Source organism: Leptinotarsa decemlineata, unplaced genomic scaffold, assembly GCF_025532065.1.
Source record: "Leptinotarsa decemlineata unplaced genomic scaffold, Ldec_3_MD MMD2_tig00003308_RagTag_RagTag, whole genome shotgun sequence".
In the NCBI taxonomy this organism is placed as follows: domain Eukaryota; kingdom Metazoa; phylum Arthropoda; class Insecta; order Coleoptera; family Chrysomelidae; genus Leptinotarsa; species Leptinotarsa decemlineata.
Window position 1 is genome coordinate 2,134,272 of NW_027412586.1, and position 15,363 is coordinate 2,149,634.

Here is a 15,363-nt window from a genome sequence, read left to right on the forward strand (position 1 = left end):
GAATATAATGAAATGAGCAGAAATTCTTTAAACATATCTGTCATTACACATTTTGATAAAGCGTACGTGTCTGTAGGCATACCCGGCAAAACCGGGCCTCTCACTCGTAGCTCACTCACTTTTCACTTACTTCCTTCTGGGTGATTCAATCTAAGTAGAAGGCTTTTTTGTTTTTTACTGTTTGGCAGATCAAGTCAATATTAAATAACTGTTTCTGTTAGCGGAAACAACAAGTCAATCAAATATCAATATATTCTGTTGTGTATTTCGTTTCAAATCTGTGTACTAGATGTAAAATGCAAAAGTTTTCAATTCATCCAAGAGTATTCATAGTATGTTATTTTATTTTTGAATAAATCAGTTTTATCATCTCCTGAAAAGTGGGCATTTTTGACTTATGTGCTTATTCCCTCTATACGCAGATATATTCATGAAATAGACTCCAAATCACGCTTTTTATTCTAACAGGTTGTTTCAACTGTTTCGTCCATTTTTATGAAACTACTTTTTCCAACATAACATAAGTCGATTAATTCTGTCAGAAAAAACATTGTGTGCTCAGGATTCGATGGAGTCGACGAAAGCCGTTTTCATCTGGTCCTGTTTGGCGAAGGTTCTACTGGAGAGAAAGTTATCGAAGTGCTTGAAAAGGTGGTAGTCGGTTGGCGAAAGGTATGTCGTATAAGGTGGGGCGCAGGAATTCGGACGGTGATTTGTGAAACGTGCGGACGGGCGTTGACGTGGAGCAGGATCGTATCTCTTCTATTGACCAGTGCCGACTGCTGTTGCTGACAATTTTTGGTACATTCCGTCGATTTCCGTTGATTGCTCCGGTTGCAGAAAGTTATAATCATTCACACCAGCCCTGACCACCATACAGAATTTGGAAAAAAATAATAGCATCATGGTATAGATTAGTACATACCGTGACATAGTAGAATACATCTTTAATAAGATATGGATCCACAAAAACACATAACATTCTGTATCTGTATCTTTAGAGTAGGGAGGGTATGTGTAGGCCCGCAGCACTTGTGCTCCATTGTATATCCTCCTGAGGAGTTGTCTTCCTATCGTCCATTCTGTCCTTTACAGGAAGATGGACAGGTCACTAGGGGACATCTCCAGGTGTAAGCCAAGACTCGTCGAACACACACTCTCTTATTGACACTCCGGACACTCGCATAGGATATGCCTGACAGTTTCATCTTCCTGTTCACACATCCTGCATAGAGGTGTGTTTACTAGCCCCATATCATGGAGGTGTTTCCTTAGTTGACAGTGGCCAGTCAGAAATTCAACTGTTAAGCATATATTTTTCCTTTTGTCATCGCCAGATATTTCTTTGGCGCCAGCTTCCCAGGGTCGCCCAGGGTGATCCTGGCAAGACTGCATCCTTTGATTCCATCCCATCTCTTTAGGGACTTTGCATGGGTATGACATTTAGCTAGTTCCGCAATTGTCGAAGTCATTAGGCCAAAATTCTTAGTCCAGCCGCTTTCTTGGCTAAAGAGTCGGCAATGCATAACATTAAAACAGACAAAACGTTTTGAAACCCTAATATTCAGCTCTAATAAAATTGGTTATTTTCATTCCATCTTGAGTTTAGACACACTTACTTTTGGAATAATTTTTTCTAGAAATATTGGAAAACTAAGGAATCAAATTTTATGTATTTTACTCAACTGGAACTGGTGATTTTCATTTTATTGAACCTTATATTTATTGAAATATATTAATAATGTTCAGGCCTGACATACACTGTCATAACAAGAAGAGAAGCTGAGGCCATTTATATCCTGACATAATTCTGCCATCGAACACTTAATCATTTTCATGCTTGGTGGCCTCTTCCTGGTCTGTATGGATAAAAATTCCCGCAACATAACATAAAAACGGTTATGACAACCGAAAAATAATGAGTAGTAGATGCTGAAAAGTTTCCCAAACCGGAAATGTTGCTCGACTCTTTTCCATATATAACCATCCACAATTTCCGTGTGTCCCCGGAGATTTTCGATTGGCGCCATGATACAACCGGAGGAAAGAGCGAGGAGTTTAGAAAACGGAGGAGAAAACTGCGAGATAAGGTAGAAAGTTAAACAGAACTGACTGCGAAGTGAAATCGATCGGAAGGGATAAGAAATTTCCTAACTGAACGGCTGTGTGTTGTTTCATTCATTTGGTATGCACTTGTATGGGGAGAATGGAAAGGTAATGGGTTCAACTACAGATCGAACTGAAAGGAAATGCCAATAGTTGAACAATATGTTTGAAATGATCTCAACATTTTTTCTGGTCGGATTTTAGAAGTATAACATGAAAATTCGCTTGTAAGAATAAGAAGAATGAACTGATCAACAAAAATGACCTTGATGGTCCGCCAGTTTTTTGTAACACATATTATGAATAGATTGGACAGACAAATTACTTTCAATAATCATCAAGATGCAAAAATTAAAAAAATAATGGAACATCGTATTTTCGAATTTTGAAGAAAATAATTATTTTTTTAACGAAAACTCCTGTTTATTACACTTTTTCTGAAAAACAAGCAAAACAATTATCGATAACTTTTTTCAAAAAACTGAAAACAAAATCAATAATGCACTTTTTCTGAATGTACCTTGATTGTTTTATGTCAGTAGGAGAAACAATGAATTGAACAACTGCACATCCAAATAGAAAGCCTTGAAAAAAAATCAATACTGTCATATAATGTCATAAATGTTTTTGTTGATTGGAAAGTTATTGAGTGTACTCTCTAAAGGGAAAATTGTTCTGAATTATACCCCCTCTGCACCAATCACACAAAAAATTAAAATTCAATATATATATATATATATATATATATATATATATATATATATATATATATATATATATATATATATATATATATATATATATATATATATATCAGGATTATTTTCAAAACGTTTCGGCAAAGTCTCATTTGCCATCTTCTGGTGATGTCTGGTTTTTTTCAACTAGACTGATTAATTCGAACTCTGTGTCTCAATTTATAGGGATGGATGTTTCCCTTTACCTGCGTTGCTGCCACTACCTGTGTTTGCTCGACTACCTGTTTTGGTCTTATTACCTGAGCTGCCTCTCCTGTCTCTGTTATTGTATCCGTATTGTCATGTACCGAGTTTTGCCTCTGGAGTTGAGCAGTCTGATTGCTTGTGCGAAGTGATAAAACGGATCTCCATGTTGATGGTAATCTTTGCGCATCATCCCTCTTGTTCATATTATTAGGTCGTTTTTCAATTTCGATTGCCTCTCTGATTGTTCGTGAGTAAAAGTTTTCGTTGCTTGCTAGCATTTTCGTGTTGTCGAAATTGATGTTATGTCCTGTTTGAAGTACGTGTTGGAAGAGAGATGTTATGTCCTGTTTGAAGTACGTGTTGGAAGAGAGAAGACGTGGTGACTTTTCCCTTCACTGCTAGTTTGTGTTCATCTTTGCGAATGTTGATTCGTCTGTTGGTCTGGCCGATGAAAGTCCTGTCACAATCATGGCATGGTACTTCATACACTCCTTGTGATTCCAGTGGTATCTGATCCTTGGGATTACGAAGCATGGACCTTATTGTTCGTTCTGGTACGAACGAAGTTGATATGTTATGTCGGTGAAGAATTCTGCTGATTTTATCTGTTGTTCCTGCAATATATGGTAGTGTGGTTGTTATGACCGGTGTATCTCGAGTTTTTTGTTGTTTCCGTGTGGTCTTGGCAGCCGCTTTTATACTTCTTTCTGAGTAGTTATTCATTTGTAGAGTTGTTTCGATGGTGTTCAACTCTTGTTGTCTGTGATCGTTGTCTGCCAGCCTCCTCGAACGTGTAATGAGTGTTTTTGCCACCGCCTGAATTTGTTTTGGGTGGTGGTGTGAATTTGCGTTTAGGTACCTGTTCGTGTGTGTTGGCTTTCGATATACCGTGTGACCTAATGTTCCGACTGGCTTTTTCATAATCAGTACATCGATAAATGCGAGCTGGTTGCCTTCTTCAACTTTTTTCGTAAATTTAATGCGTGGATGGATTTCATTCAAATGATTAAAAAACCTGTATCCACAGTGTGTGCACTTCATAGTTGATTTCAATTGACCAACGAAATTGTCTACAATCTTAGAGTTGTTCATGTTCAAGTATCTCAGCCAGGAATCTTGCGCTTTTCCGCTGTCGCTCAATTTTTCGTCAATCCCCCTTAAGATCGGTTCAGATTTCTCAGTAATTCCAATTTTAAAGTAGGCAGTGTTTATTACTCTATCAGATGAACCTTCTGACCACAATTCCTTGATAGCTTCTACGAATGCTTTGATTAAAGCACCTTTCATACTAGAAACACTTGTATTGATATCTTTCATGTATGTATCCGTTTTTAAATATTTCAGCAACCATCTCGTGTTTGATAAAAATTGGATTATACTGTTCCTAAAATAGGTGTTTCCAATATTTTTCAACCCGTTGAACCCAAGAAATTTGACTGAAGAATGTATCTATAATCTAATGTTGTAACTGTTGATAGTACGTTCACCACTACTGTCTTCTTGTGAGTAATCACGAAATCGATGATTCACCCCTTCATTGGATCGGTTGGAAAAGGAATTCGAAGCTAAACGGCCTGAAACTAAATTGGATATGGCAGGCGTTTTGAATTCTATAATTTGTTCATGTTTCTCTGTATCTTCTGATGGAAAATTATGAGGGGTATCACAAGGAATATGGGAGGTTTTACGAGGAAACAATCTCCCATCGTGACTAGGGTATAAATAGGATTTGGAAACAACGGAATGAAAAAAAAATTCATCCAGTGAAAGTGACGATGGGATGGTGCCAAAAACAGAAGCTGAATTACCACGCTGTATAGTTAAACTAATTTTTTGGATCAGAAAGGTGGTACACATTTTTTCTTTAGTCATCCTACTGCCGATTTCATTAACCAAATTTAGAGATAAGGGCCCAAATACACCGAAAGTATCTACAGCCACAGGATGAAATATAAAGTTGTTTTCAACATTTCGATATTTCTGCTGTTTTGCTTTCTCACTGGTTTGCGCAGCAGCACCTGCATTTTCTAACTGTCTAAATGAAATGGAGCCAATGAGTCTGCACATGTGAAATCTCAAACGGCAGTTTTGCCACATTTCCAGGGAACAAAGGTCATTCCATCAGGGCGTTTGCCATCATCGCGGCTAGTACCTAGTGGTTCTAGGATATCAAGGCTGATATCAAGGCCCTTTTCATGTCGTTGACTTGATGATGTCTTAAAAAACGTCCAGAACTCTTTCTGCAGCTCAAACCATGAGTACCTTTTTCATTTACCTCACTACCATAAATACATTTATGAGGAGTACAAATATCTAAACCCAATTTGAGTCCAATGGCTACCCTGAAAGTATCATCATCTAGTAGTGTTCTCAGAGTAGCAACAGGTAATGCTTTCAATCAAGCAACAGATTCTTTAATATTGACGGCGTTGAAGCGAGCTTTTTCCGAGGGAGATGACAAAGGTAAAGTGATGGAATCGAAAGCAATTTCTAGTAAAGGTTCGTCCCATGCTTTCTGAAGTGGTTTGAGATCCGTAGGCACAACTTCTGGTTTGTGAACACCAAATAGATTCGCCTTCAACGGTTAAATCATCTTTCATATTGGTGAAGGAGAATGGAAGTATCATTTCTATCAATTGCCAAACATTGTTGATGGAAGACATAAATGCTGGTGAAGCCAGCGATGATGCTGGTGATCAGCAAACTTCTCAAGGTATACTTGACTTTTACAACAAGAAAGCATCTTAATGTATAGAATACTTTAGGAATGGCTAAACAATTTTTCAATAAAAAAAAAGGAAGTATGCATTGACAAATCATATAAACGGGTAGAAATCAAGTCGAAGGAATTTATTTCGTTCTGCAAACTTTCACATAGATGTTCGATAGTGAGAGGGGCACCAAGTAGTTCTCATTCCGATTTTTCCATAAGTTGTATACCAGGAACAACTTCCATAATGTCGGCAAGAGATTCTGATTCAAGACTTGAATTGGAAATTATTTCACATTTATCGAAGTTGAGTTCGAGACCAATTTGTTTTGAAGTGTTAATAATTATCTCCAAATCCTTCAATATAATGTTTATATTATCTCCAATGCATCCGTCATCCATATACCAACAGTTGAATTCTGAATTTAGTTTTCTAGTTAGTTCTTGAATGATCAGGCAGAAAAGTACAGGTCCTAAAGGATCGCCTTGTTGGACACCTCTCTAAGATTCAATCAAATGTTCAACAAAATTCAAAGAACTCGTAAATTTGTAGCATTGATATATAAAATGGTACAGGTCTGGCGAAAACTCTTGTATCCGTTGTAACATCAAATTTCTGTCAATCATGTTGAATGAGTTTTTAAAATCCAACTTGAGGAACATTTTTGATAACGAATTTGGATGTTGATGGATATATTGGCGTGCTGCATAGGCGACTGCTTCGCATCCTCCAGAAGTACCGAAACCAAATTGAATGGGACGTAAAATGGACGCAAGGTCTTCTTCAATCCGAGAACAACCTGTTTAGCTAGTAAACGGCGAAAGAAAGTACCGATGGCAATGGGACGTATTCGTCCGTCTTTCTTCTTGAGATCACAAAGATATGAACCGTAAAATATTGGACAAATCTCTGGATAAACTCTCCCAGATAATAAAAGATTACAAGGATTTGTAATAGAAGTAAGTAGTTTATCGCTAGAATCACCAGCACTATAAATAAGAAGGTCTTGTATGTGACTTGGACGAAAGCAATCTAGTCCTCCAGATATTCCAGTGCGGAACGCTTTCACTGTTGCAAGTGTACCTAAGTTGTTCAGAAACTTGAAACGTCGAATTGCTTGTTTGATCAAGTGAAGGTTCATATACATTTGATATTGAATCGGCTTGTGGATGTTTAAGAATGAGCTTCGATAAGTTATCATTCTCATAATTAGCGAGAGTATCGTTAGAACTAAGAATCTTAATAGCAGATGAAATATCTCTCTCCTGAACGATATTTCCTTTGAACTGTTTGGCAATCGCTGGTGGAATAGCAATTGATTCATTATTCATCGTTTTGATGTTACTCTTTATCAATGTTGTTAAAGATATTTTTCTCTTCTCTTTGGAATATTGTATAGAGAGAACCCTAAATGTGGAAGTAAGTAGCTTTTCCCAATTGGAGAAGGAGTTCTGCATTACACATTCATCGGTGACCTTAGATAAGACGGATGCTACGCAAATTCTAGCTGATCTGGGGATTCTCCTCACAATATTAGTGGAGTTCTTCAAAGCAGCTAATCTTTTGAACAATAATAATGTACCTTGTCCTCTATCATGCGGGTCATTGCTGGAATGTTCAATTAATGAATTCTTCGACATTAAAATGATATTTTCTGAATTTGACATTGACGTTTTGTGAATTTTTTCATGATGAATTTTGAGGCTCTTTTTGATCTAAATAATTTATGACAAGTTGTACAAACGTTGTCCATGTCGTATGATTGTTTCAGGTTATCATCACAAGCGGAATTCATCCAAATTAGTAAAAACAGGTCTATTTGAAATTCAAAACTTGGACTGAACCTGAATGACAAACGTTGGTCCATAATTTTTTAATGATGGCAATATACAGTGTCACCGATAAAGTCCGCATCAAATGGGAAACTTTTTTATTTATCGTTTTATGTGAAATTTGATTTTGGCAGTAGATTTTGCTTAAGAAACAAAATAGGTCACGTGATTTCCTTAACCTGTCAGAATTGACATTTAAAAAAAGAAACATCGAAAAATGACATTATTCTTCAAAATATCCAAAAATATCAAAGGATAAAAACATTTTCTTTTGTAATTTTATACCCACACACCAAGTTTCAAACCCATAATAAGTATTTTATATTTTTACTATTTTTCCGCACTCCTGCTTTTTCTACTTATCAAAATTTAAGCACACCTGTACTAAATCATTTATTTTAACTAAACTCGTCACCGAATTTCTTTTTTTGTAATATAATAATATTTTAAGAGCCTCTTTGATGTTAAAAACAAATTTTGAAAAATAAAAGTTGTCAAACTTGATGCAAAGTTCATCTAGTTTCAACGGGGCTTTCAAAACTATACAGTACTTGAGTTTTTTAATGAGCAAATGGCCTCACAATATGAATTAGAACAAAACGGAACATTAGAAAACATCATTTCGTGATTCTTGAAGCCCATTCAATAAAAGAAAAAAACTCATAGTATTTACATTTACCTACTCCGCTAACAACACTAATTTAAAAAAACTGGGTAGGCTGTGAAAAAATATGAAACTACATAATGTGTTTTAAAAAACGTCACTGTCACTGAATAAATTAATGCCCGTTAGTTCAATGTAATGTATGAAAATTAAAATAATATGTTATCTATACAAGAAAAAATTGAAATTGTGCTAATTTGTGGCGCTAAGAGAAAGCGTAAGAGCAATTTTACATAAAAATAAATTGAAACCCTACAAACCCAAATTTATAAATACCTTAAAGGAAAGAGATTTCGATGTTCGACTAGATTTCTCTTTCTGGTACGAAGCTACCTTCACATCGAACGGCGTAGTCAGTTCCCAGAATTGTAGGTGGTGGGCTCAGGAAAATCCTCATTTTGTGATAGAATGTCGGGACCAATATTCATTTAAAACAAATGTGTGGTGCGGTGTTTTAAATAATCAGGTAATGGGACCATTCTTTCTTAGACACAATTTAACTTCTCTGGATTATTTGCAATTTCTAAATACTGAGATCAGTGATATAGTGGACAATATGCCGGTTGAAATAAGACACAGTCTGTGGTATCAATGTGACGGGGCTCCTATTCATAGTTCAAGACGAGTCAAAGAGAAACTATTAGAAATGTTTAGGGGCAAAGTTATTGGGCGAAATATGGAGCAAATATGGCCGCCTAGGTCGCCAGATTTAACCCCACAAGATTTTTTCTTGTGGGGTTACTTAAAACAAATCGTTTATAAACACCTTTTCGTGACGTGAATCACCTAGAAACTGTTATTAGAATCTCTATTTTAAACATAAACCCTGTGAGTATCAGCAACTCAATAAAAGATGTATCAAGAAGGACAATTATCTGCATAGAACGCGATGGAAGACATACAGAAATGTAGTGTATTCAATGTCGTGAGTCTTTTTTTCGTGTTTTTTTGCTATTAGGTATAGGTACATGTTTATTTTCAGTTCCTTTTAATTAGGATTAAATTCCACTGTATTTTTTGTTAAAAAAAACAATAAACACTCTAAGATATTGTTTCCTAATGTTCCGTTTTGTTCTAATTCATATTGTGAGGCCATTTGCTCATTAAAAAACTCAAGTACTGTATAGTTTGGAAAGCCCCGTTGAAACTAGATGAACTTTGCATCAAGTTTGACAAATTTTATTTTTCAAAATTAGTTTTTAACATCAAAGAGGCTCTTAAAAAATTATTATATTACAAAAAAAGAAATTCGGTGACGAGTTTAGTTAAAATAAATGATTTAGTACAGGTGTGCTTAAATTTTGATAAGTAGAAAAAGCAGGAGTGCGGAAAAATAGTGAAAATATAAAATACTTATTATGGGTTTGAAACTTGGTGTGTGGGTATAAAATTACAAAAGAAAATGTTTTTATCCTTTGATATTTTTGGATATTTTGAAGAATAATGTCATTTTTCGATGTTTCTTTTTTTAAATGTCAATTTTGACAGGTTAAGGAAATCACGTGACCTATTTTGTAGACGCCATTTGACATCATTTCTTAAGCAAAATCTACTGCCAAAATCAAATTTCACATAAAACGATAAATAAAAAAGTTTCCCATTTGATGCGGACTTTATCGGTGACACTGTAGATGGCGAAACACCTTATAATTTCGTAGACCAACTGGATATCGTGTGTAGATAATATATGAATTTTTGAACAGAACGGCGCTCCAGCCCATAACTGTCAAGTACCATTTTCAATCACCAATTGTACTGCAAAATTATTCATGATTGATTCTAATGAAATGTAATAATGATTAAATTTATGAATAAACATTTAGATGTTCATTTTAATTATCTACTTGCAAAGTAATAACTTGAAATCTAGACTATTTGGAACTATAGTGAATTATACTTTCTTTCAATAATTTCAGAGAGTATATTCTAAATACAATTTTGCAGTTGTTTTTTTTGATGGGTTGAACCAGGCTTTCAACTGAATTTGACAATGTAATATTTGTCAATTCACATTGTGAATTTTAGATAGTTTTCCAGATTGGTGGACTTTATTTACCCGTTAATTATAGATTGCTTTCTGTTCTGATTGGTTTCAAATCTTACAAACTGTAATTTTTCCATACAATTTCATCAATTATTTTGAACTCAACCAAATTGAAGAGATAGAGCTAATATCTATAGATATTCATAATCAAGTTTGAATTATTAGATATGTGAAACAAGCCCAAATAAATGGAACAGCCCACATGAGGAAATAGTTTCGAAGGGATTGCTTGTATCAGCTAGATTCGACAAATTTGATTCGCAATCTCAAACGGCACGTTGCGAATGCAGTTTACGTGTAATCAATATTTTCTGAAAGTTCATTGCTCCCTTTATCAGAATCGATAACTTTTCAAAATTTCATTGTGACACTAATAAATTATACGGTAATGTGGAAATTCAGAAATTGTATTTCACCCTTTCTGGACATCATCAATCATCGATAAAGAATAGTCGTATAGGAGAATCTACTGGACTGATAATTTCAAAATGATTGGAGATTGTTAATTACGATCTTTCATTCGTCAATAACGTACTACAATGGACTTCCCCTTATAGTGTAGACGAATTCGGAACAGCGTATTACTAGTATTAAGTGCGGTAGTCAAAAGGGCATAATCTGGTAACTTGCAGTTGCATGATGGATGGGAATAACAAATGGCTGCAATGACAGCGTACGATTATTTACGGACGGGCCGTAATTTTTCATGGCTCTAAATAAGCCATTGGTTGGACGAACTCGCACGCAGACATACGTGTCTGGCAGATCGAAAATACCCTATAAACAGTACGCCCTCCGTGCTAAACGAATATAAATGACAATATCGAATGGCAAATCTCGCTAATCTCGACCCTCTCTGCCGATTATCTTTCGATTATCGACCGTCTGGAAGTTTACGAGGGCCATTCCGATACTAATGAAGATAAAAAACGGATACTTCCTGTAATTCTTCATGACTGGTATTTGTTTGACAGATCCCAATAAATAGTCTTTTCTTTTTGAAAACTGATTTGAGAACATTTATCAGAAATCAGTGATTGAGTATCTACTACAAAACCTAAACATAATTTTCAATTCGAGACTATAATATCTCTTGTTCGATTGATGATCTATTTATTTTGTCGAAATTCAAATTGAATATAGGATGAAGAAAATCACTTTTGTCTTATTTCTACCAAGTTTTTTTATTGTTACGACCGGTTTCGATTTGTTAAACCATTTTCAATGGTTACTTGGAAGATAACAATACTATTTCTTTTTTAGATACAAATATAATTCGCAGATATGACAATTTATGAATAACAGATTGGTATATTCAACCAACAAGTTCAGGGAGATATATTATTTATAATTCGTTTCATCAAAAATCAATGAAGATAAATCTAATTCCCTGTTTGAAAAATAGAACCGAAAAACTAGTTTTTCCCTCACTTGAACAAAAAAAATTCCTGTTATTGAAAAATATACTAAAAGAAAATCCTTTTTCAGAAAAATTACTTAACAAAATTATTTTTACTACTGTCAGTAAGACAGAAAGTACGAATGATAATGATTGTAGTTAGATTGAAGACAAAATGAAATATTTTTCTTCTTCTAATATTGGTAAATTATCTTCGAAATGAAAAAAATATCAAAATTAGAAGTTATTGGACATATTTAAACACTGGGGAAACATTCTACACCTGATTTGAAAAAATCGAACGTTGTTTACAATATACCATGAAATAATTGTGATTTGAATTATCTATATGAGAACAACTTGCAGAACGTTATCAGGCGTAATAACCACAAATCCTAATGATATGAACAAAAAAACAGGCATTGAAAATCTAAGTAAAATTTTTACAATTATTCACTAGACATACATAAATCTCAGTAATATTCTCAATTCTCAATATATGTCAATATTAATATAGGTTACAAAAAGGAATTGAAGCTTCATAACTGCTATTTAATTATATGCGAGCGCTTTCGACAGCTAGTCGTGCTGTCATCATTAAGACTCTACTCAGTTTAAGTAGAGCCTACAGTAAGGACTTATGGAGCTTCAAATCCATTTTTTGTAACTTATATTAATATTGAAATAGTGAAAATAAAGGTAAAATAGTTGCATTATCCAATATGTGTGTGTATGTTCGGATAGGTTTCCGCGGTCAGCAGTATGTTGTCGTTGAGTTCGGGTTGAACCGCGTCTGGCGTTTTGTATTTGATGTTTCGGCTTCCATTTAGGAGTCATTTTCAAGAATTTGATGTGACTTGACGCCGAGACCTCAATCTGTCTACTCTCCAGGTGTCGTCGCGAGTTCTCTCTAAGATCCCAATCTGTTCAAACTAAGGAAGAAAAATTTGATATTAGAGTAATTTGGTTTATGTCCTGTTTCTACAGAATGTTTCGATAATGCACATGCTTTCTTATTAAGCTTTCTATATCTTTTATGTGAAGATATTCTATCTTTAAAAATCCAAATGTTGTTCCAATATAATCCAAATTACAATTGTTACAAGAAATGTTATAAATCAAATCTGACTTTATGATAGTATCCGTTAGCAAACCATAGAAAAGTTTGTTTGCCACTTTCTTGAGTGCTATGTCTGATATTAACTTCTGTTTCTAAATCAAGACACTCAATAACTTTCATATTTGTATAATTTCCTGGACCCGGATGTCACGCAGGTAGCTATAGCTGCCTTTGTGGTGATTTTGATAGTTTTCTTGTAAACACAAGATCTATCAACAGAAACCACAAATGTGCGGTTGGCTCCTGCTGCTGGCTCCGTGCATTTGTATTTCTGTCTTTTGGTAACCAAGTGGTGCCCATCCTTACACTTGGCTGCACCATACTGATGATGGGCCGAAAGCCCGAAACACTTGTCTATGGTTTGCCACCTTCTTGAGTGCTATGTCCGATATTAACTTCTGTTTCTACATCAAGACACTCAATAACTTTCATATTTGTATAATTTCCTGGACCCGGATGTCACGCAGGTAGCTATAGCTGCCTTTGTGGTGATTTTGATAGTTTTCTTGTAAACACAAGATCTATCAACAGAAACCACAAATGTGCGGTTGGCTCCTGCTGCTGGCTCCGTGCATTTGTATTTCTGTCTTTTGGTAACCAAGTGGTGCCCATCCTTACACTTGGCTGCACCATACTGATGATGGGCCGAAAGCCCGAAACACTTGTCTATGGTTTGCCACCTTCTTGACTGCTATGTCCGATATTAACTTCTGTTTCTACATCAAGACACTCAATAACTTTCATATTTGTATAATTTCCTGGACCCGGATGTCACGCAGGTAGCTATAGCTGCCTTTGTGGTGATTTTGATAGTTTTCTTGTAAACACAAGATTTATCAACAGAAACCACAAATGTGCGGTTGGCTCCTGCTGCTGGCTCCTGCTCGGACTGCAACAAATTTTATATCGGCCAAACCGAGATAAAACTGATCCAAAGGTACGATGAGCACAAAAAAGCATACATAAACCCAATAACATCAATCTAACCTCAACACATACCATAGAAAACAAACATAACTTTCTCCTACCAGGAAACATGAAACTCATAAAACAAGTCAATAAAGGACACCGTATGGACATCTGGAAAAAATTAAACATCCATAAATTCAAAAGACATAATTCACTTATCAAGGAACAAATACAAATCAAAACAGAAGACCTAAAATTCAATATACTACACAATACAATACACATTCCTAGAAACAATGAACCTAGAGAAACAAAAACAAAGAACACAGGGTTACCTGATGTAACCCAAGTACAGGCAAATTTAAAGAGACATCCGGATGAAAAGAGAGGACAAATACCTGCACTAAGGCGTTCTATCCGTATGAAAGAACAAAAAAGAAGATGAAACGTTCAGTTTAAGTAGAGCCATGAAGATGATAGCACAACCTGCTATCGAAAAAATATCACAAAAATGTTGTATATGCACTTTGTTCATCAAATTCTTAGCGAATTTCAAAATGATGTTGCTCTTATTGTACAGTGTCAAAACAATGAATTAACACGTTATAGCATTTTTGTAAAGTTCAACATCGAACTACTTGAAAATGAAACTATGTATAATCCTCCAGAATGAAAGTATTATAGAACAATAACGGTAACATTGAATATTTAAAATCTTTATTAAATATCGTTATACAAAAAATCATACTGTTTGAAAATTATAAAAATGTCATTATTTCGAATCGATGTGAAATACTAAGAATCACTCTTCCCACACAAAACCACCCTCGTATAAGTGACAGGCTTGATGGTAGAGGTTATATAATGGTTCAATAAGATTCTTAAATCTCACTTTGGCCACTTTCTGGCCCACTGATTCTGGTTAGGGGATGACGCCCTGTGTCTCCGGTACGTCTCCCAATGTAATGGATTGTATTTTTAAGTCGATGTGACGCGTGATTCAGACAGTGGTTAAACGATGAGTTCACTGATTTATGTTCTTCAATACTATCGAGGCTCACTAATGGAAGTGAAGAAAAACTTATCAATTTCTGAAGTGGTTTTTTTCTAAAGAATCTATGAAAACATTATTTTCAAGCGAATAAAGTCAGTGTGGAAAATATCCACTTTTGATTTTTGTTCCCTTGTCAGAAATTGAGGAGAATATCGATAATTACTTTTGATCCCACATCATACACAAACTTCAACAATAAAACACTTTTTAAGACAAATATTGAATGAACAAAACGACTATTATTTATTTTTCCTAGTATTTTTGGAGTTATGACTTCTTATGGGAGATAAACCGCTTTGTGCATAACGGTGCTAGTATATCTGCCTTCCCTTTCTCCTAACTCTATAACACACAGCGCTAGCCATATCTCGAACATGACTCAGTGTTCAATATGTGGCTGACATATACTGTTGACAGTAAGTATATAAAGTGAAACTGTCACTGCTTTTGGGAGTGATTATAAAAAAATTAATGATACATAGAGAAAAAAATCTTTGAAAGATTTTATGGATTTTATGACCTTACTATACATTATCATATAAGTATTCATGAAATTCAGTTGATGAACTAAGCTTCTCTC